Source organism: Bos grunniens, chromosome 4, assembly GCF_055505025.1.
Source record: "Bos grunniens cultivar Pamir isolate PY7600 chromosome 4, Bosgru_T2T1.0, whole genome shotgun sequence".
In the NCBI taxonomy this organism is placed as follows: Eukaryota; Metazoa; Chordata; class Mammalia; order Artiodactyla; family Bovidae; genus Bos; species Bos grunniens.
In genome coordinates, this window is record NC_141168.1 from 112,287,787 (window position 1) to 112,311,373 (window position 23,587).

The 23,587-nt window shown below is 40.9% G+C and overlaps 1 protein-coding gene across 10 annotated transcripts in view; it reads right to left on the bottom strand.

The window, feature by feature from the left end:
• CDK14 (cyclin dependent kinase 14) overlaps positions 1-23,587 on the bottom strand; it is a 662,541-nt gene that overhangs the window by 570,613 nt on the left and 68,341 nt on the right. Inside the window, exon 3 of one of the 10 annotated variants that reach the window (XM_086397995.1) lies at positions 16,314-16,451. The exons of the other annotated variants lie outside the window; for them this stretch is intronic. The gene's annotated coding sequence lies outside the window, so the exon portion shown is untranslated. The remainder of the gene's footprint in view (positions 1-16,313; positions 16,452-23,587) is intronic. 10 annotated transcript variants of the gene reach the window in all.

Genomic DNA, 23,587 nt, shown 5'->3' on the forward strand with positions numbered 1-23,587 from the left:
AAAATGTGTTAATTACACTCATGGTCGTATTCTAAAGCGCACTCAGGCATGGATGAAACCTGGTTAACCCTACAAAGTTTCAAACCACTAAAATAAGTTCTTTAGGACTTCCCTGGTGGTACAGTGGATAAGAATCTGCCTGTCAGTGCAGGGAACACAGGTTCGATCCCTGGTCCGGGAAGATTTCACACACCTCGGAGCAACTACGCCCCTGCAGGACAACTACTGAGCCCACGTGCTGCACCTCCTGAAGCCCTAGAGCCTGTGTGCCTCCAGCCTGTGCTCCACAGCAAGAGAAGCCACTGCGATGAGAAGCCCACACATCGTAACAAAGAGTAGCCCCGACCTGTGGCAACGAGAGAAAGCTCACAGGCAGCAACAAAGACCCGGTGCAATCAACAAAGACATAAAATGCATTTAAAAAATAAGTTATTTAGTCTTTTAATCTAGGATCGCAACTGTGTCTCCATTAGAACTATGTGTTAACAAAATAAAGATCACTGTCCGAGTAACTGGAGCTAACTTCTATCACATCCACCTCTTCTCCACCCTCAAGGACTCAAAGGAACAGCAGTGTCCAAACGCCATAGCAGCCGATCTGAATCACTACCTGTTATGCATATCTGATATGTGATGAAAACGAGACATGCAACTGAATGCACTATCTTATTATGAAGAGCTGACAGAGGGAATTTGATTAATTTGCCCAACAGATTTCCATATTACAGGTCTTCGGGAGCAAGACAAATAGAAGCTCATTTTGTCTGACTCCAGGTCTCATCTGGCTCTTTCTCTGCCGTGATTTTTAAATGTATTATTCTTCCTATATTTTATTTGTCCAGTCAGTGAAGAACCGATGCTCTTCCATCCACTCGTGGATGGAGAAATTTAATTATATTAAATAATACTTGACAATGTAAGACAACATTGAAGTATTTTGAGCATTTTAAAATCAGACATCAGAAAATATATACAATGATACAACAAAACTTGAGTTCACCTCATAGAGGTTTGTCATAAATTCTACAGCAGATATAAATTGGTGTCCTTCTAATGATCATTAGTTGAGCTAATATTTCACAATATACAGAAGGTCAGATGCTACACAAGACTACTACCTGAATGGAGACATTTTTCTATTTAGTCCTCAAATTTCTCTCTCTCTATATATATATATGGAGTGTATTTGTGCATATACGCACAAGTATATGTATAATATACATAAACAAATATGTATATAAAATATATATGTACTAAATATATAAATAAAAGTTATAGTTTATATAAATTTATATATAAAAAGGGGGAATAGTAATGCGATAGCCCCTGATTCAATTACAGAGAAGCATTTTTAATCACATCTAAATTACCAGGGGAAAAATAATGAAGATAATGGCCTCTGAGAGTCACCACACATTTCTAAGTTGCAGAATCAACCAAGGCAGTCTCTTTAATAGCCATGGTGACTATGAATCTATATGACAAAAGATCACTTTAAAAGTCATTCTTAAAAATGAGAGCTTCAATGATTTATAAAGCAAATCATATGACACAGCTGCACTTTGCCAACAAAAATGGGTTGACTTGTTAAAAAATAATAATAAGATAAAACAATTTTTAAGAAAAATCTACCTCCTCTCATCCAGTAAAATGACTGGGGTCACTTCAGAGTATTTCTTCCAGAGCCACGATACACAGAGTATTTTAAGAGGTAAAAAAAAATCACATCAGTTGGATCTTTCACCATTCTTTGCATTGTGGATGAAGGCAGTCAAAAGGTACAAACTTCCAGGTGTAAGATAAAAAAAAAAAAAGATTCTAGGTATGTAATGCACATGCCAAATATAACGAAACCCTACTGTACTTATACAGGAAAGCTGTTAAGATAGTAAACCTTCAGAGTTCTCATCACAAGGAAAAAATTTTTTTCTGCTTCTTTAATTCTGTATCTGTGTGAGATGATGGACATTTACTGAACTTACTGTGGTAAGCATTTCATGATGTATGTTACTCAAATCATTATGCTATATACCTTAAACTTATACAGTGCTTACTACATGCTTCCCTGGTGGCTCAGCAGGTAAAGAAGGTGCCTGCAATGCAGAAGACCTGGGTTCGATCCCTGGGTTGGGAAGATCCCCTGGAGAAGGGAAAGGCTACTCACTTCAGCACTCTGGCCTGGAGAATTCCATGGACTGTACAGTCCATAGGGTGGCAAAGAGTCAGACACAACTGAGCGACTTTCATAGTAGATTATATCTCAATGTGAGTGGAAGACAAAAGAGAAAAGACAGAAACTGCTTTGGGGAACTAATGTTTCTAGAGGTCCTTGTAAGAAGTAAAAGATTCACAGTTTGACAAAATACACATTAATTCAGTTTGAAATAACTTCTGTTACAGGATATTAAACAGACAATGTATTACTTACCCTAATAAGGCATCAGTTTTATTATACAAAAAGAAGTACTTTGAGTAAATTATCAGAAAAATGTATCTAAAGTAATGAGCTTTCAAATGCTATATCTGAATGTGTAACTGAAATTATTTTGTTAATTCAAGTTGCTATCAGTTAATATATTTTAAGTGGATCACACAAAATTATCTCTGAGTTACATTTCTTAAGAATTGTTCCCAACTCTCCTTCAACTCTACATAACACAATTCCTTTGGAGATAATTTAGGTGGATAATTATTCTCTTGCTCTTTTTATTTCAAATAAAGAAAGCTGTGAGGTCCTTCATAAGCCACTGATGAGATTATATTTTGTATCCCAGCAGCTGGCATTTAATAGGTGGTATCCAGGACATTTGATGAATGAATGAATGAATGGATGGATGGATATTCAACGCATCAGTGATGATTCCTGCGTTTATATAAAGATGGTCCTGTCCTCTGCTCTTGTACAATCCTTCTGCATTAAAGCTCATACTTTGAAAAGGAAGAGAGTAAATTTACACACAGTGGGCTCCTCGGAACATAGCTGAAAAACAAGTCACCATCAAACTGAAGAGGTTAAAAATAACATTAGTGTCAAATAGATAGCTAGTGGGAAATCACTTTACAACACAGGGAGCTCAGCCTGGTGCTCTGGAACAACCTAGAGAGGTTGGATGGGGAGCAGGGTGGAAGGAAGTCTCAAGAGAGAGGGATATATGTATACTTATGGCTGCTTCAGGCTTCCCTGGTGGCTCAGCTGGTAAAGAATCCACCTGCAATGCAGGAGACCCTGGTTCGATCTCTAGCTTAGGAAGATCCCCTGGAAAAGGGATAGGCGACCCACTCCAGTATTCTTAGGCTTCCCTGGTGACTCAGTCAAGAATCCACCTACCGTGCAGAAGACCTGGATTTAATCTCTGGGTCGGGAAGATCCCCTGGAGGAGGGCATGGCAACCCACTCCAGTATTCTTGCCTGGGGAATCCCCATGGACAGAGGAGCCTGGCGGGCTACAGTCCGTGGGGTCGCAAAGAGCCGGAGACAACTGGGCGACTGAGGACAGCACAGCATGGCTGCTTCCCATTTGTACAGCAGAATCCAACACAACATTGTAAAGCAATCATCCCCCAATTTTAAAAAAAGATGACATTAAAAGGGGAAATTCACCCCACTCTTCAGTTCATTTCAGTAAACAATGCTGATATAAGATGAAGATGCATGAACACCTCTCTCAGGGCATCCACAGTCCAGTGGAGGAGAGAGAAAATGTAAACAAATAATAATGCATGCGTGTAGTCCTGTATGCTGTTCCCTTGGCTTCCCTACCCCTCCTCCCCTAAAGGTGTGAATCAAGTTTCCCCATTCATGTAGCGACTGTGCGGTGTCTCAGCAACCAACACTCTACTCTCAGCCCAAGCACTGGCCAAAGGAGCCAGGCAAACTGCTTCCGCTCTCTCCCATCTGCTATCCTGCTCAGCCTCACAGAGCCCACCGAGTGCCTATGCTTCCAACATCGCAGCTTCGCTGGATATTCTGAACAAAAAATAGAGGACATTTTCTTTCCTTCTCTGAAAGCCCCTATTTTATTTGCTGCCAGTAATACTGTTCTCCAACAAAGGCTGCAGCTTTCCACCACTGCACTCCTATAATCGGCTAATAACCGAAGGCCAGAAGCTCTGCTCCTCCTAACCGTTCAAACTAATATTTACACTCATCGTTGATGTGCAGCCTTTTCTGGCCCAACTGTTAACTCCGCCAAAGAGGCGCCTCCATGGCCCACCTGCCTGCCAGCCACATCAGCTGGCACCACTGGGCATCTCCCTAACCCATTCCCCTGACAGCCTAAGTCAGCAACATGCCCTGGAGTGGGGTGCTAATCATCAACCACAGAGACCTGACATGCATTAACACCCGCCCCCCATCTCCCCTTTCCGTAAACAAAGTGATAAAAATCACAAATGTCATTAAGGCGGAAAAATCAAGTCACTGTAAATACCAAACATCAACTTCAGAGGAATCAGGCTTGATTACACATGTGTGAGGATGCAGATGGTGGACTTTCCTCCTCCTACTCACATGAAGAAAGAAGAGCTTCCAAGGAAATACATTATGTATTCTTCTCTCGTCGCCTCGAAAATGCCAAGTGATTTGATATTTTCCTCCTTAGAGAATATACAGAGGAGACCTTGGAAAAATGACTATCGGGTTAGATTCTGGAACTAAAACCATGATTTTATAAACCTCACTCTATTTTCTCTAAATAAGCAGATAACAAAAAGCCAACAACACAATAAGACAGTGTGAAAATGACTACAAGACCCGAACAAAGGTATCTCTGTCTTAAAAAAAAGTATAAAATTAGTCTGAAATTGACTTGTTACGAGCATCTTGAGTTTCACAGTAAGTTTTATAGGAACCCATAAATTTAGAGGAAATTGGCAGGTAGGTGAATGACAGGAAATTATATTTCAGGGATCATTATCTGCAATTCTGACTCCTTAAATGAGATTACAAACCACAGAGTTCACCAGCTTAGAGCACAATACTCTTCTGGTGGGCATCGAAGTATTCATAATGTCAAATGGATCCAAAGAGGTCTTTTCTTATTTGCGTCCAAAATAAACAATGATGTACCAAATGTAGAAGGACATCCTAAAATGTTTGCTAAAACTTCAAAATGGTCTATGTCAAAGTAAAGAGAAGAGAAACTGTAAACTGGTACCTGTACACACCAGTATGTCTCTTCATTCTTCCAAGCGTCGGAAACTCTGAGCACATAAAAAACTTGATATACAACTGAATAAAAATTATGAAGTATGACAAGGCTAATTTCCTTGTTTTTTTAAAAAGAAACTTTTTATTTTATATTGAAGTACAGCCAATTAACAACATTACGATAGTTTCTGGTGAACAGCAAAGGGACTCAGCCATATATATACATGTATCCATTCTCTCCCAGACACCCCTCCCATCCAAGCTGCCACACGACTTTCAGTGTGGAGTTCCCCGTGCTATACAGTAGGTCCTTGTTGGTTATCCATTTAAAATATAGCAGTGTGTACACGTCCATCGCAAACTCCGTAACTATCCCTTCCCCCAGTCTTTCCTCCCATAACTATAAGTTCATTCTCTGTCTGTTTCTGTTTTGTAAATAAGTTCATTTGTATCATTTCTTTTTAGATTCTGCATATAAAGGATTCCCTGGGCTTCCCCGGGCTTCCCTGGGCTTCCCTGGGAGCACAGAGCAGGTAAAGCCACTGCCTGCAATGTGGCCGACCTGGATTCCATCCCTGGGTTGGGAAGATCCCCTGGAGAAGGAACTGGCAACCCACTCCAGTATTCTTGCCTGGGAAATGCCATGGATGGAGGAGCCTGGTAGGCTACAGTCAATGGGATCGCAGAGAGTCGTACACGACTGAGCAACTTCACTACTCATATAAGGGATAACATATGATATTTCACCTCTGTCTGATTTACTTCACTCAGCATGACAATTTCTATGACCATCCGTGTTGCTGCATGTCGCACTGTTTCATACCTTTTTATGGCTGAGTAACATTTCACTGTATGCGTGTGCCGCGTCTCCTTCATCTGTTCGTCTGTGGACAGACATTCAGGCTGCTTCTCTGTCTTGGCATTATAAATAGCGCTGCTATGAACACTGGGGACGTGTGTCTTTTCAAATTAGAGTTTCCTTGGACACATGCGCAGGAGTGGGATTGTTTTTATTCGAGGTCCTGCCCTTTATTACCCAAAGAGCCTTGAAAACATCTAGGTCTGCTCCTGGAGTTGCAGGCGCTAACCACAATCCTTCCAGCACTCTGCCCAGCACCCCCTCCCTCCAGCCTCCTATAAGGACACCATCCTTTAAACTGGCTGTTCCCACAGCCAGCATCTTTCTTCCCCTAATATCCCCACCAGACCCTCACAGGCTTCTGGTCATTTTTCCAAAGACAGCTTCTCAGGGAGACCTTCCCCGACCACTTTATCAAGTATCCTCCCCAATCTTTTACCTCCCCTCCCTTCCAGGTTTGAGTTTTTTCTTCTTAGCAATTACTAATATCCAATATACAACATAGATTGTATATTATTATGGTTCCTACACTAAAATGGAAGCTCCAGGACAGCAGGGATTTGGGTCTGATTTGCTGACTACTTTGTTTCTCATGCCAGGCATAGCTGCTGCTGGTGCTGCTGCTGCTGCTGCTGCTGCTAAGTCACTTCAGTTGTGTCCGACTCTGTGCAACCCCATAGACGGCAGCCCACCAGGCTCCACCACTCTGGGATTCTCCAGGCAAGAACACTGGAGTGGGTTGCCATTTCCTTCTCCAATGCATGAAAGTGAAAAGTGACAGTGAAGTCGCTCAGTCGTGTCCGACTCTTAGCGATCCCATGGACTGCAGCCTACCAGGCTCCTCTGCCATGGGATTCTCCAGGCAAGAGTACTGGAGTGGGTTGCCATTGCCTTCTCCGACCAGGCATAGAGTACGTGCTCAATAGATATTTCCTGAATAAATAAATAAATCTACATAAATACCATGCTTAGATGGTCCTACCGTCTGCCTTTTCGCCAAGCTGCACAGTTTGCTAGTGTGACCACACAGGACCTTCGCCTCACCCAAAGTTCTTGACCTTTAGCCTCACCGCCCACCTCCTCCTTTTTCACTTTTCTTCTGCTTTCCTGTAGTCACTGATTTCGGTCTTTTTGAAAGTGGACATTCATTATCAGCAACCTGAAATTGTTGGGGAAAGCAAGTGGATGTAAATCAATCAATAAATAGAAGACCATGGTTCCCGTGGAAGGTTTTCTCTCTCTTTCCACCTTGCTGCAATTTTTGAATCATATCAGAAGCTCATCAAGAGGTGACTGATATTAACTGACGTAGAAAACAGCTGATTTGTGTACATACTTTACACACACAGAAAAGAAGATAAATTGCACTGGTGCACTGAATCAGTTCTGAGTGTAATTCAAGAAGGTGCTGTTCAAAAGGTAAAGCATAAAAACCCTTTAATAGAGTTACAGTTGTCTGCTTATTTTTCAGAGCATGTCCCTTGCTATCAACTTCATGATACCCCCAAATTAACTATGGTTAGTTTGTCAGTAATAGCCAAATTTGTATTTCAAGAACAAAAGCTCTACACAGTCTAGATCAATGCTCATTTGGCATGGTGGGGGAAGCCTATTTCAGATCTTAAAAAATAAGTATTCAAACAAATGAAAATAGGTCAAAAAGTTTGAAAGCAGAATGAATTAAAGGCCAGCCTGGCCATACCAGGTATTAGAATGTCTTGTACGCCTACAATAAGCAGCACAGTTTTGGCACAAGAACAGACATGTAGATAAATGGAAAATGGTATCTCAAGGTTTAAAAAAAAAAAAAAAAAACCCTACTATAAAACATCTATTTCTGGTTTATTGACTATGCCAAAGCCTTTGACTGTGTGGATCACAATAAACTGTGGAAAATTCTGAAAGAGATGGGAATACCAGAACACCTGACCTGCCTCTTGAGAAATCTGTATGCAGGTCAGGAAGCAACAGTTAGAACTGGACATGGAACAACAGACTGGTTACAAATAGGAAAAGGAGTACGTCAAGGCTGTATATTGTCACCCTGCTCATTTAACTTATATGCAGAGTACATCATGAGAAACACCGGGCTGGAAGAAGCACAAGCTGGAATCAAGATTGCCAGGAGAAATATCAATAATCTCAGATATGCAGATGATACCACCCTTATGGCAGAAAGTGAAGAAGAACTAAAAGCCTCTTAATGAAAGTGAAAGAGGACAGTGAAAAAGTTGGTTTAAAGCTCAACATTCAGAAAACTAAGATCATGGCATCCGGTCCCATCACTTCATGGCAAATAGATGGGGAAACAGTGGAAACAGTGTCAGACTTTATTTTTTTTTTTGCTCCAAAATCACTGTAGATGGTGACTGCAGCCATGAAATTAAAAGACACTTACTACTTGGGAGAAAAGTTATGACCAACCTAGACAGCACATTCAAAAGCAGAGACATTACTTTGCCAACAAAGGTTCGTCTAGTCAAGGCTATGGTTTTTCCAGTGGTCATGTATGGATGTGAGAGTTGGACTATAAAGATAGCTGAGCACTGAAGAGTTGATGCTTTTGAACTGTGGTGTTGGATAAGACTCTTGAGAGTCCCTTGGACTGCAAGGAGATCCAACCAGTCCATCCTAAAGGAGATCAGTCCTGGGTATTCATTGGAAGGACTGATGTTGAAGCTGAAACTCCAATAGTTTGGCCACCCGATGCGAAGAACTGACTCATTGGAAAAGAGCCTGATGCTGGGAAAGATGGAAGGCAGGAGGAGAAGGGAACAACAGAGGATGAGATAGTTGGATGGCATTACTGACTCAATCAACATGAGTTTGACTAGACTATGGGAGTTGGTGATGGACAGGGAGGCCAGGCGTGCTGCAGTCCATGGAGTCGCAAAGAGTCCGATATGACTGAGCAACTGAACTGAACTATGTACATATAGAGACTTGATATATGTAAAGGGAATGTTGAATGGGCAGGATTCCAGGCTTTCTAATCCACAAAGTCATCCCCAACCCCAAACCATCTCAATATTAATGAGCTCCATGTTGCTGATAAGTCAGTATGTTTCTCCCACCACAACCAAACACCACACAATGAGAATGAACTACACTTAATAAATGGGGCTCCTAAAATTGACTATTGGCGAGGGCATGGAGGAGAGGAGCCTATGTAAGTCTTTTATATAACTGTTGTTTAGTCATGTCCGCCTCTTGCGACCCCATGGACTACAGCCCACCATGCTCCTCTGTCCATGGGATTTCCCAAGCAAGAATACTGGAGTGGGTTGCCATTTCCTTCTCCAGGGCATCTTCCCAACCCAGGGATTGAACCCATGTCTCCTGCATTGGCAGGCAGAATTCCTACCACTGAGCCACCAAGGAAGCCCCTTTAACACCCTAGATCAAAATAAATCCCAGACGGACAGGGCTGAATTCTACCTTCTGACCAGGGTGGTGTGCCCCATCCAGGGAGGGAAGGAGAGGCAAGAAAAGAGAAATGCCTGGCTTGGTTTCACAGCCAGATTGGGGAGTACAGGGAGGGGGCTCTGCCTGTCCCAGGAGTCTGGAGCTGCCAGAGTGCAGGGTAGGAGGAGCCAGTGCTTCCAGGGCGGGGAGGCAAGCAAGTCACTACGGTTTCTACCCACGATTTTCAAAACTGCCTAGACAAAATGTTTTGGGAAAATATCCTTACACAAACCATAATTATGCATTTTATATTTTCCTAGCCCTCTGAGAAGAGAATCATCCCTTAAATATGTAAATCTAAAAAAAATCTAAAAGTTTAAATGTGTCCTACCTCCCCATTTCCAAGTATAATTATGGAAGCCACTAAGCTGCCGAGGTTACTCAACAGTTCCTTTCTCTTCTCACCTTGGACACGTCTAAATCTGTAGGAATTCTAGAGGAGTCTGTGGTCCCACCTTTACTAACTGGTCGTTCTTCTCTAGCTATGACCATGCTCTCTCTGGTGGTGGTCATTTAGTCATTATGTCGTATCCAGTTCTTGAGGCCACATGGACTACATCCCACCAGGCTCCTCTGTCCATGGGATTTCCCAGGCAAGATTACTGGAGTGGGCAGCCATTTCCTTCTCCAAGGCTCTCTCTAGACGGATATGATTTGTTCAGGCTGAAACCACCAATCCAAACTCTGACAATCCCACCAAGTGATCCCCGCCACCTCCACCAGCCAGAGGTCTCCCTCATGATTGTAACCTGGTGGGCCCATAGCCCAATAATTAATATATGGCTTTGTTTCAGAGGCTGTATTAATGTTCTTGCTATAGATAAGCGCATTCTTAAAAACGTTATTCCGTCTTTGGAAGCAGCCTTTTCATATGACTAATTCAAAATTTCCTCGCAGTTTTATATCCCCCTTCATTATGAACAATAGGAACTAGGGGTCAAAACAGCCAACTTCATTTAAATGCCTAAATGTCCAAAAAAGTGTTTTCGTAACAAAGCACTCATTTCAATGCAATCAGCATGATTGAACATTCTATAAAAGCAATAAGCAGCATGTATGTGGAGGCTGCTTAAACAAGTGATAAACAAGTTAATTCAGTTTATTAGAGTCTTAATATCCACATAACAATAACTTTTAACTTCGAATAAATTTAGTGGATGCCAGAATAGTTAAAAATATATCAATTACAGTATTTCATCATTTTACCAGTGCAATCAGAAGTAACCATGAAAGCAAAGTAAGGATGTGTTACATAACAAATAAGGCCTAATATTTATAGCTTTGTGATTTATAAAAGATGACCTTGTGGTTATTCACATACAGATTATTCTCAGTGCAATGATACATATCGGAATCATTGTCATACTGAAATTACAAGACTTCTAGGGAAAATCTTGTTAATAAGCACCATCTATTTTGTCTCTGGGCAATGAACTAAACAATTTTAAGAGTTTCTTTCAAATTCCATAGTTCTTGATATAACAAAATAAGCAATTTTCACAACACTTGTAAGTAAAACAATAATTAATTATTCTTTAAAAAATAAAGACTAGACTTCAAAATACTATTTGTGTACCAAACATATACTGAGAAAAACCTAAGAAAAAATTTGTATTAATTTTAAACTCTAGTAAAATACATGATCTCAATACTAAGAACTTCATCTTTCCATATAAAGTTACCCCTATTCTACTTCATTAATATCCAAGTTTTCTGTTCAATAAATGGATTAAAAAAAAAAACAGAAAAGCTTGTCAAAATGTTAATATAAATATAAAATAGCTCAAAAGAAAGTAGAAATAATGTAAGTCCACAGAAAAAGAAATTTTAATTTTGTACAACTGACAAGGTTTGGTAGTTTGTTATGTGAACATGATTCATTTTATTTTGTTTCCCTAATAAAAAAAAGAAAACACAGAGTGTTAAATAATAGTGATTATGATGGTAACAAGAAAGTAGCGAGCAAAAATTTAAATTATTTTATATTGTGGCAAAAAAAAAAAAGGTTCTAATTCATTTTTGGAAAACTCAAATTTGAATGTGACCACATTTGTGAAATGCAGTCTTCACTGACCCTTCCAGGTGTGAAGCCATCATTCCTCTTCCTTCTCCAGTAACGGCTCCCCACAATGCCATCCAACATACTGAAGTCGATCCATGTGCTAATTTCTTCTACTAACGGCGTTTCCTTGCTACAGGAGCATCAGCAGCATGGAGCCAGCCCCAGCGCCTGATGGCAGAAGGTCCTACCCCTTTCAGTTCAGTTCAGTCACTCGGTCGTGTCCGACTCTTTGCGACCCCATGAATCGCAGCACGCCAGGCCTCCCTGTCCATCACCAACTCCCAGAATTCACTCAGACTCACGTCCGTGGAGTCAGTGATGCCATCCAGCCATCTCATCCTCTGTCGTCCCCTTCTCCTCCTGCCCCCAATCCCTCCCAGCATCAGAGTCTTTTCCAATGAGTCAACTCCCTGCCTGAGGTGGCCAAAGTACTGGCGTCTCAGCTTTAGCATCATTCCTTCCAAAGAAATCCCAGGGCTGATCTCCCTCAGAATGGACTGGTTGGATTTCCTCACAGTCCAAGGGACTCTCAAGAGTCTTCTCCAACACCACAGTTCAAAAGCATCAATTCTTTGTCACTCAGCCTTCTTCACAGTCCAACTCTCACATCCATACATGACCACAGGAAAAACCATAGCCTTGACTAGACGGACCTTTGTTGGCAAAGTAATGTCTCTGCTTTTCAGTATGCTATCTAGGTTGGTCATAACTTTCCTTCCAAGGAGTAAGCATCTTTTAATTTCATGGCTGCAGTCACCATCTGCAGTGATTTTGGAGCCCCCCAAAATAAAGTCTGACACTGTTTCCACTGTTTCCTCATGTATTTCCTACCCCTTAGTCAGAGTGAAATGATAAGAGTGTGAGAACCAATATCTTGGATAGTGATGTGTCTGGGGGAACAGTTTAATAATTTCTTAAAATGGAACCAGTTAAAAAAGTTCCAGCTCCATAACTAAACTAAAATCAGACTTCTGAATTTTTTACCTACTCCTTAGAAATAAATACACAGGTTTTACATGATAAAACATCAATTAGTACTGAAACTACAGTAAGCTAAAATATTTCTGACATCTTTGTTATTAATAGAATAATTTCCCACTGACCTGTGTATTACATCTGTGTAAAAATAAAATGTATAAACAAATCCTTATAGCAACATTATCCCTAATAGCCAAAAGGTAAACACAATACAAATGTGGATCAACTGATGAATGGATAAACAAAATATGATATATCCACACCATGAAATACTCCTCAGTCATAAAAATGAATATGACACTGAAGTCTGCTATAGCACAGAAGGATCCTGTAGACTTTATTCTAAATGAAAGAAGCCAGAAACAAAAGGCCACACATTGCAATGTTACGATCCCATTAATACAAACATGTCCAGAGTAGGGAAACCCAAACACAGAGAAAGGAAAACAGTGACTGCTCAGGGCTGGGGGGCTGCAATAGGCAAAGCATACAAGGTTTCTTTTTTTTTTTTTAATTTTTAATTGGAGGATAATTGCTCTGCAACATTGTGCTGGTTTCTGCCATTCAACAATGTGAATCAGCTCTAAGTTTACAAATATCCCTTCCCTCTTGAGCCTTTCTGTGTTATAGACAGCAACCCCCCCCTCCTCGTTATCTGTTTTACACATGGTAATGTATGTTTCAACGTTACTCTCTCAATTCATCCCATGAGGTTTTTTTTTTTTTTGAGGTGATGCAATGTTCTAAGATTGACAATGGTATTGTCTGCACAATTCTGTGAATATACTAAAAACCACTGAAAAACTTTAAATGGGTGAAGTTGTATAGTATGTGAATTATATCTCAATACAACTATTACTAAAAAAAACATATATATACATATACACACACATAGAATTTTCTACATTCCTATATTCTATATGCCTATGCTCTTCTCTCCCAGCTTCACTCAGACTTCATCTCTTCCAGTTTCCCTCCTACACTAGGTCCAAGCAATTCCAAAAGTTGTATTTTCCTTCCATTTCACTTATCCACCAAGACAGACTACACCCAACGGTGAGTATAACTGACAAGCTATTCAATTTCCCAAGCTCTAGCAAATGGTTCCTGGACACCAAAGAGAACAGAATAATTTGCAGCTAGCTTAAACACATTTGTCTTTCTGTGTCATCCTCAGTTTTAGACAGCAAACTTGTAGTGAGTGTATGTCATGTGAATTTCACTTTTCTTTTGACATACTACTAGGAAATGTGCCAAAGGAACTTTCTATGTGTTAGGCAAGTTTCATAACTGCAATAGTGGGAAATTCATTAGAAACACTTCCACTGAGCCTCAGGAAAGACATGAAACAACAGCCAGTGGTGCTAAACACCAAAGACTGCTACAGGAGAGAGAGAGAAGGGCATCATCACCCTGTATCCCCAGACTCCACCAGTGGCCCTCTATTCAGCCACCCCAAACACACACAAAATAAGAAAATACGGGCTTGCTATCTAAACGAAACATCGAGACATGTCATCTTAATTATCACACAGATTTCCTCTTCTGACCCTATTCTATACAAAGGTTCTGAGAGTCAATTGTGTGCATAATCAGTCATGTCTGACTTTGTGACCCCATGGACTGTAGCCTGCCAGGCTCCTCTGTCCATGGGATTCTCCAGGCAAGAATACTGGAGTGGGTTGCCATTTCCTCCTCCAGGAGATCTTCCCCACCCAGGGACTGAACCCAAGTCTTCTGCATTGGTAGGTGGCTTCTTTACCACTGTGCCACCTGGGAAACCCCTGAGAGCCCAGCAGAAAGGAGCAAACATTAGCATCAACTTTTCTGAAGAAAACAAATTCTAACTTTTCTTTATTTTGTCTGCTTACATCTTAATAGTTTTATGCTAATCTCTGAGCAACTTTTTTGAAGCTGTAGTGGGTCTGTATAACCTTCTTATTATGCAAGTTGCAGAGGGGAGAAGATGGTTCAGTAAAGAAGATTAAAAAAAAAAATCATCTCCCGAGAGAAAAAAAGAATATGAGACTTCTAATAATTGCCTGATGTCAATTTCAGTATGCTGGGAATCCTGTGTGCTGGAAATAGGTGTGAAGAGAATCTGCGTAAGGACCACAGTTTCCCGCCTGATTTAACAGACAGGGGGAGCACCATCTGGATGAAAAGTGACAGCCATCCAGCCACTCCAGTGGATTCCGGGTACCAATCTCAGAACGAAGAAAACACCCAGCTGGCAATCTGCTAAACAAAAGGCTCATCCCCATAAAATCCTGCCCTATTCTTTACTTTCTCCTCAAGAATTTTACTGCAAGTCTCACCAGCTTTTGTCCTTAAGAAAGTGATTTTTTTTTTTTCCTGCAGCAGAAGCCTCAATAAAAGATATGAAATAGAAGAAAGACTAAACTAAGAATAAAGAAACCAAGATTATAGTTCCTTCCCTGCTGTGTGACTTCGGGTACACTCTGCTGCTGCGGCTGCTGCTGCTGCTAAGTTGCTTAAGTCGTGTCCGACTCTGTGTGACCCCATAGACGGCAGCCCACAAGGCGCCCCCGTCCCTGGGATTCTCCAGGCAAGAACACTGGAGTGGGTTGCCATTTCCTTCTCCAATGCATGAAAGTGAAAAGTGAAAGTGAAGTCGCTCAGTCGTGTCTGACTCTTAGCGACCCCATGGACTGCAGCCTACCAGGCTCCTCTGCCCGTGGGGTTTTCCAGGCAAGAGTACTGGAGTGGGGTGCCACTGCCTTCTCCGGGGTACACTCTAGAGGGGCTATAATTTCTTTTCTCAGTGAAATGAAAGAGTTGGACTGAATGATCCTAAGTCTATAGGGTTAAAACAACACAAAGCACAATACTATACAGGGCCTTTATCTCAAAACTACACTAAATAGGACTTCCCTGGTGGTACAGTGGATAAGAATCCGCCTGCCAGTGCAGGAGAAACAGGTTCAGTCCCTGTGCCAGGAAGATTCCACACGCAGTGGGGCACCTAAGCCCGTGCGCCACAACCACTGAAACTGTGCGCCTAGACCCGTGCTCTGCAACAGGAGAAGCCCCGCGATGAGAGCCGGGCTGCAGCCAGAGAAGCCCCCACGTGCTGCCACTAGGGAGAGTCTGTGCACAGCAGCGGAAACCGTGTAAGCAAAAGGAAAGCTTGGGTTTTTTTAATGCACTAAGTAAAATACAGTAAGGCTCTCAAAACCTTAATGCCACTTCCCAAATTATGAATTTTCTAACAACCTGGTACTTCAGTCCCCAGCTTCTCTTCGTGGCCATTAGAAAGGTGCCATAGTATGGGCTACCTCACAGTTGCTGCCATACTACTGGTGGAGTCTAACAAAGTGTCCTTCTTCCACAACATAATGGAAATGATTTCTGTAAGCCGTGGTGGAAGAATGGGTTCTATTGTTTGCAAAACAAGTTAGTGAACGCCAGTTCATTTCTCAACCCCAAATCAGTAATTATCTTTCTGAAGACTTTTTCCAGTTCCCGCCCCAGTAGTTGTGCTGTTCACCTGTTTTATTCAGGGGTCTACTCGTGCATTTGTCATACATTTATTTCTTTCTCTCTCTTGGTTTCCCTTCTAGGTTGTCAAGTCCAAAAAGGCACAAAGCATTTTCTACCGTCTGTGTCTTCAGCTTCTATCATTCTATCTGCAGCAGAACCACAAGTCTTTCAGCTGTGAATCTAAAAAGGAATATCTGTGTATCTCATGCATTCAGAAGGTCCAGAAATAGTTTAAACCTCAGGCAAAGCTGGGTCCTGCTGCTGAGTGGATAGTAAGAACCCATCTCTCAACTCACCTTTCCTCACATTGCTTGGCTTTTTATTGGAGGATAACTGCTTTATAATATTGTGTTGGTTTCTGCCATACAACATGTTGGTTTCATTAACAGACAGATTCCCCTTTCTGCGAAGAACTGGGGAGCCTCTTGATGAAACTGAAAGAGGAAAGTGAAAAAGCTGACTTAAAGCTTAACATTCAGAAAACTAATATCATGGAATCCAGTCCCATCACTTCATGGCAAATAGATGAGGAAACAATGAAAACAGCAAGAGACTTTATTTTGGGGGGACTCCAAAATCACTGCAGATGGTGATTGCAGCCAAGAAACTAAAAGACACTTGCTCCTTGGAAGAAAAGCTATGACCAACCTAGACAGCATGTTAAAAAGGAAAGACATTACTTTGCCAACAAAGGTCCATCTAGTCAAGGCTATGTTTTTCCAGTAGTCATGTATGAATGCAGGAGTTGGACTATAAAGAAAGCTGAGTGTTGAAGAATTGATGCTTTTGAACTGTGGTGTTGGAAAAAACTCTTGAGAGTCCCTTAAACTGCAAAGAGATCAAAGCACTCAATCCTGAAGGAAATCTGTCCTGAATATTCATTGGAAGGACTGATGCTGAAGCTGAAACTCCAATACTTTGGCTGCCTGATGCGAAGAACTGACTCACTGGAAAAAGATCCTGATGCTGGGAAAGATTTAAGGCAGGAGGAGAAGGGGACAACAGAGGATGAGATGGTTGGATAGCATCACCAACTCAGTGGACATGAATTTGGGTAAACTCCGGGAGCTGGTGATAGACAGGGAGGCCTGGCATGCTGCAGTCCATGCAGTCACAGAGTCGGACACAACTGAGCAACTGAATGTAATGTACCCCTTTCTGATGTTAAGACAGCAGGACTTCCAGGCTACACCTACTTATTTTCCCACTAATTCCACATACATCTCTGTTGATCCTTTTTGGTTCTATGTACATCTCTGCACCAATCACCATGGCTCCAGATATTAAGTTCTCATCGGCCAAGTCAGCACAATTCGCCCACTCCTTGAACAGGCGCATGTGCTGTAAGGTCAGCTTACAGACGGGGACTGTGGGAAGCCGACTCCACAACCCACGTGCCATTTCCAGAAAAATGGAGTCGTCAAGGAAGGCAAAGGGCTTCCCTGGTAGCTCAGTCAGTAAAGAATCCGCCTGCAACGTGGGAGACCTGGGTTCGATCCCTGGGCTGGGAAGATCCCCTGGAGGACGGAATGGCAACCCTCTCCAGTGTTCTTGCCCAGAGAATTCCATGAACAGAGGAGCCTGGAGGGCTGTGGTCCACAGGGTCGCAAAGAGGCGAACGTGACAGTGACTAAGCAAGGAAGGGAAGAACAAACAAACCAAACAGGAGGAAGACGAAAACACCAGATGTCTATTATACCGTGCTTGTTTGCTTAATTAAATGTAATCAAATTTGTAATGAAGACTTTGTCCTCTCGTACTCTGATTACACTGCCCCTAATACACAAAGAAATTCTAATAAATTGTGTCCTGATTTGCTAAGGATAGAAGAGTTGGGATGGGGCGTGGGGTCCACCAGGACATGCAGGCGGAAGGAAAATAACTGTCTTTCCAGGTCAACCTGAAGGCTGAAGCTAAAATTTCACTTTTAAGAGTGTGGCCCCTTCCTTATACCATACACACACAAAAATGAGCTTGAAATGTATCAAAGGCCTAAAATAAATGCTAAAGTTAAAAACTCTCACAAAAAAATAGACATAAATCTATATGATCTTGGATTAGACAATGGTTTCTTAGGTATAACACCAAAACCAGAAGCAAGAAAAAACAGGTAAATTGGACTTGATCAAAATTTGAAATTTTTTGTGATTCAAAGGATAGCATCAAGAAAGTGAAAAGACAACCTGAAGAATAGATTTACATACCTGCAAATAATACATCTGCCAAGGTCCTGGTATTCAGAATATACAAAGAACTCTTGCAATCCAATAGTAAAAAAACAAATTACCCACTTCAAAGCTAGGGGAGGATTTGAGTAAGTATTTCTACAAAGAAGAAATATAAATGGACAATACACAAATGAAAAGGTTCTTAATATTTGTCATTAGGGAAATATAATTGATTATATATTATATAATTTATAAATTATATGTTATATATTTATAACATGTTATATATTTATAACATATAATTTACATATATTTATATCAATTATATATTTATAATTGATTATGCAAATCAAAATCACAATGAGATACCACGTCAACACCCACTAAGACGGCTAAATCTCACAGACAGACGATAAGTAACAGGTAAAGGTGAGGATGCGGAGCAATCAGAATTCTCAAAAGTTGACACGATGGGAATGAAAAACGTTGCCATCGCTTTGAAAACAGTTTGGCAATTCCTCAAAAAGTTATATATAGAGTTACCATGTGACCTACCCATTCCACTCTTAGGGATATACACACAAGAAATGTAAATATATGTCAACACAAAAATGTGCCTGAATGTTCATAATGATGTGTTTCAAATAGACAAAACGTGGAAACATCCCAAATGTCCACCAACATTTGGTGAAAACAAAATGTAACATATCCATACCATGGGACATAACTCAGACATAGAAAGGAATAACGTACCAATTCATGCTAAAATATGAATGGACTTTGAAAACATTAAGCTAAAAGAAAGAAGCCAGTCAGAAAAGACCAGATACGGCCCAGAATAGGCAAAATCTAGAGACAGGAATTAGATTAAAGGAGGGAGGAGAAAATGGGGAGTGATTGCTGAGTATGGGTTTCTTTGGGTGCTGATAAAAAGATGCTGAAAATAGGAGTGATGGTTGCATATGTTTTTTAATATCCTACAAACCACTGAATTTTCTATTTAAAGACTAACTTTTATGTTATGTGAACTATATCTCAATATTTTTCAAACTTAGAATGTGAACTGGGTAACAGACATTCCCAAGAAATTACCATAATTTTGATAAATGCAACAATATTATTGCAAGTAATATAAGCAATGTCCACTTTAGTGAAGACACACTGAAAGAGTGAAAGAATGAAATGATATGATGTCTTGGATATGCCTTAAAACAGTTCAGCAAAAAAGGAGGATAGACAATAAAGAAAAAATGAAGCAAAATTTTAATAACTGTTAAATCTTGGTAATAAGCATATGTGGGTTCAACATACTCTCCTCTCTACTTCCGTGTATGTTTGAAATTTTTCAAATAAAACATTATTAAGAGATTGTGATACAAATTTGTATTTCTTGTGGTTGGACTGTGTGACTATCAGGGAAGCCATGGCTTTAATAAGGTGTCTGCACTAAAAATGATGCAAATATTGAAATACTGAAATGCAGTTGTGAAGTCCATTCAAAGAAATGGACAAAATCTATTTGGTCTCTCCATCATTCCAGAGACATTGTTTTCTAAGATATTTCCTCATATTAAGCAAAACCACGTTTTAAGGCAAGATTGTCCCCAAACTATGTTCCCAAGTCAGCCTTCCCTCAAGACTTTAATAAATGTTCTCAAAGAACAGTGTTCCATTGTCAAATAAGCTTGAGAAACACTGACTCAAACAATGTTCTGACTTGTAAGTATGCTCACAAGCACAAGGTGCGTCATTCAAAAGGAGCTACCATATGCCTCATTTGGGAAGCTCACGTCAATCCATTGATTTATGTGTGTGTTAGTTGCTCAGTCATGTCCGATTCTTTGCCACCCCATGGACTGTGGCCTGCCAAGCTCCTCTGTCCATGGAATTCTCCAGGCAAGAATACTGAAGTGGATTGCCATCCCATTCTCCAAGGGATCTTCCTGACCCAGGGATCGAATCCACGTCTCCTATATTGCAGGCAGATTCTTTATCATCTGAGCCACTGGGGAAGCCTTCCATTTATTTATTTAGCTTATCTTGCAACCCTGGCAGAGAGTCAGAATCACTTCTACAGCTTGATATAAATACAATTTTCTCTGTTTTCTTAAGCTCTGACTTGAACCAGAGTTTATGAAATGCTGGTTTAGAGATAAGAAAGTATTTGCTTAAGAAAAGATACTTAAGCTGAGTCTGGAAACCACAGAAGCTAATCAGGCAACATTATATTCAAGACAAAGGGAATAACAAGTGCAGGGATGCAAAAGCAAGAAGCATTTGTGAACTGAGATTAGTCCCCTATTCTGGGAAGCAGGAATACACAAGGGAAGGGGGCTGGCAGAAGATGAGGCTGAAGGAGCAGGCAGGGGCCAGGTCAGGAAGGACTCTGCTAGGCTGGTATGGTTAAAGTGTAAGCAGTGGAAAGTCGCTGAATGACTAGATAGGAAGGATGTGGTCAAACCTCCAATTCTTTTTGGTGTCCCCAGATACAGATGCATTTACCCTGAAGCATGGTGATTTGCTCTGGTTAAGTCACGTATCTATATGAAAACCGATTTGCAGGCTTCCCATGAGGCTCAATGGTAAGAATCCACCTGCCTATGCAGGAGACACAGGCTCAATCCCGGTCCAGGAAAATCCCTCATTCCGTGGAGCAACTAAGCCCACACATCACAACTACTGAGCCCGTGCTCTAGAGCCCGAGAGCAGCAATTACTGAGCCCATGTGCCACGACTACTGAAGCACACGCAACCTAGGGCCCGTGCTCCGCAACAAGAAAAGCCACAGCAATGGGAAGTCCACACATCGCAACGGAGAACAGCCCCCAGTCTCTGCAACTAGAGAAAGCCGCACAGCAACCAAGACCCAGCACAGCCAAACACAAATAAGTAAAATTTAAAACAAAAACAAAAAAGGTGATCTGCCAAATGAAGCAATTCCCCAGTCCACATTGACAATTACTCAAACTTCAGCGTAGGCCCAATCCACTTAGGTCTTCTTTCCAACTCATTCTACCACTGGCTGCAAACGCAAAAACTTTTAAATGTGTTATTCCCCTGTACTGCACACATGGAACATACTTCTCTAAAATTCTCTCGCTCTCTCTCATTCTTTCTCTCTGACGCTAGGATTTCTAGAAAAAAGAGAAAGCTTCCAGGATATGCTGCCACTTGAAAGAATTTCCCTTCATTACTTAAAAGCTATCCTCGCCAGTCGTTTCCCGTGTTGCACTTTCAATTATTGACCCTGACTGCAGCTGAGGTTAAAGACGGTCCCCTTACTGTGTGGCTGGGGATTTGCTTTTTCACTGGTTTGTCTGCCATCCATTGCACTCTTAAAACAAAGAAATGATAATAATTAGTTAAGAGCATTTAACCATCTAGTGATTTAACATAAAGTCTGGATTTCTTGAGTTCCTTGATATTTTTATAGAGCTGGCAATACTGAGCTTGAATTTTTGCAGGGATATAATCAGCTAGAGATAAAAAAATAACAGCACCCCTTAAATGAACCTTCCAAATACAAAAAGCACCCCAACCACCCTGCACTTTGCACATTCACATTCATGGAGTGTGGGCTGTGCTGCCTGGTTGTATTTTTATTACATAGGTTTAAACTGACCTGGAGAAGGGAATGGCTACCCACTCCAATATTCTTGCCTGGAGAACTCCATGGACAGGGGAGCTTTAAGGGCTACAGTCCACAGGGTCACAAAGAGTCGGACGCAACTGAGCAACTAACACTTTCGCTTTCACTTCACTTTTCATACTGACTTAAATTTCATCCAAAAAAATTTAAGCAGCTTATCAAATTAAATACATTACACAGGATCATTAACAATAAAAACAATACCCACCAATTACACAGAAAAAGCAAATAGATTTTCCAGGCATCTGGGGGATATAATTACACAAAATGCAGCAAGTAATTACTGCTGTTGAATCTTGACTTTGTCTAAGTAAAACATGACTTCAGATTCTTTTTCCACAAGTAAAAAATTTTAGGATTCCAAGGTAAGGCTGAGCTGATCAACTGAGATTTAGCAGAATCCCCACCACCTCCACCCAGAGTAGAATTCCTTCAACTAGCTTTATTTCATTCATTATTTTTTAAAATATTTATTTTTATTTATTTGGCTGCATGTAAGATCTCAGCTGTGGAATGTAGAATCTAGTTCCTTGACCAGGGATCAAACCCAGGTCCCTGCAGTGGGAGTGAGGAATCTTAGCCACTGGATCACCAGGGAAGTCCCCCTTCAACTAGCTTTAATCTTCAGAGCTTTACAATTTATCTCAACCCAGAGCAGACTCAATATTTCTGTGATCTCGCGGTGGACTATCCATCTGAACCCTGTAGGTAATGTCTAATAGCACATAAAGGCCATAAATCATTTCTGATCAATAAACCTTATCAAAGGTATGAAGCTCTGTTGACTTTTCTTTTAGTTAACTCAGTCTTAATAGTCACTTCTCCTTACCTCTTTCAAAAAAGAGAAAGAAAATTTTTTATTTTACACTGGATGTGTACATAGCTTTCAAAATATCATCAAGCTATGAAGAAACAAAGGGAACGAGGAGAAATTACCTGCTCACGCTTTAGCCAGGAGAGTGGCTGTGACGCTTTAGCCAAGAGAGTGACTGGCTATTCAGCATTATACTTATCAGATAAATCTAGCACAGAGTAAAGGCACCAAAACTCTCACCTCAATGTGGGGTTACCCATTTTCTGATGGAAACAGAAAAGTCACCTGGTCTCTCCCAGTTGTCTTGTGTTTTATGGTGGTGACTTAGTCGCTAAGGAGTCCAGCCCTTTGCAACACCATGGGCTGTAGCCCGCCAGGCTCCTTGGTCCACGGAATTTCCCAGGCTTGTGTTTCATAGAAAGTTGCTTTTTCCTTTCCATTATCTGCTTCACATTGAAGTTCAAACACTCTGCTCCAACCAAGGGGTTAAATTTGTTGTGGATGTCAGCTGGTCACAGGATAATGTCTAAGATCCTTCAGGTTCCATGCCACATAAAGTTTAGAGGTAATTTATAAAAGTCCTTGCACAAGTATAAACAATCTCGGCGGTAGTGGCAGGGGGATATATTCGTCTTGACCTATTTTCATAGTTCATCACATCTTGAACATTTTTTAAAAATATTCATTAGTTTCAGTACTATTAATAGTACAATTTAGCAACTTCTGCTGACTTTAATTCTTCCTTACCCATTACTTCATTTGAAGGCTATTTTTTCCCCTACTTTCCACTATATTGTAAATTCCTCAAAGTCTAAAACAACTTTGCGTCATTCACTATAATATTCCTAGAATCTAGCATAGCACCTGCCATAGAATGCATAATACATATTGGATGAATGAATGATCCTTAAATACTATTAACAACAATATAATTTTAAG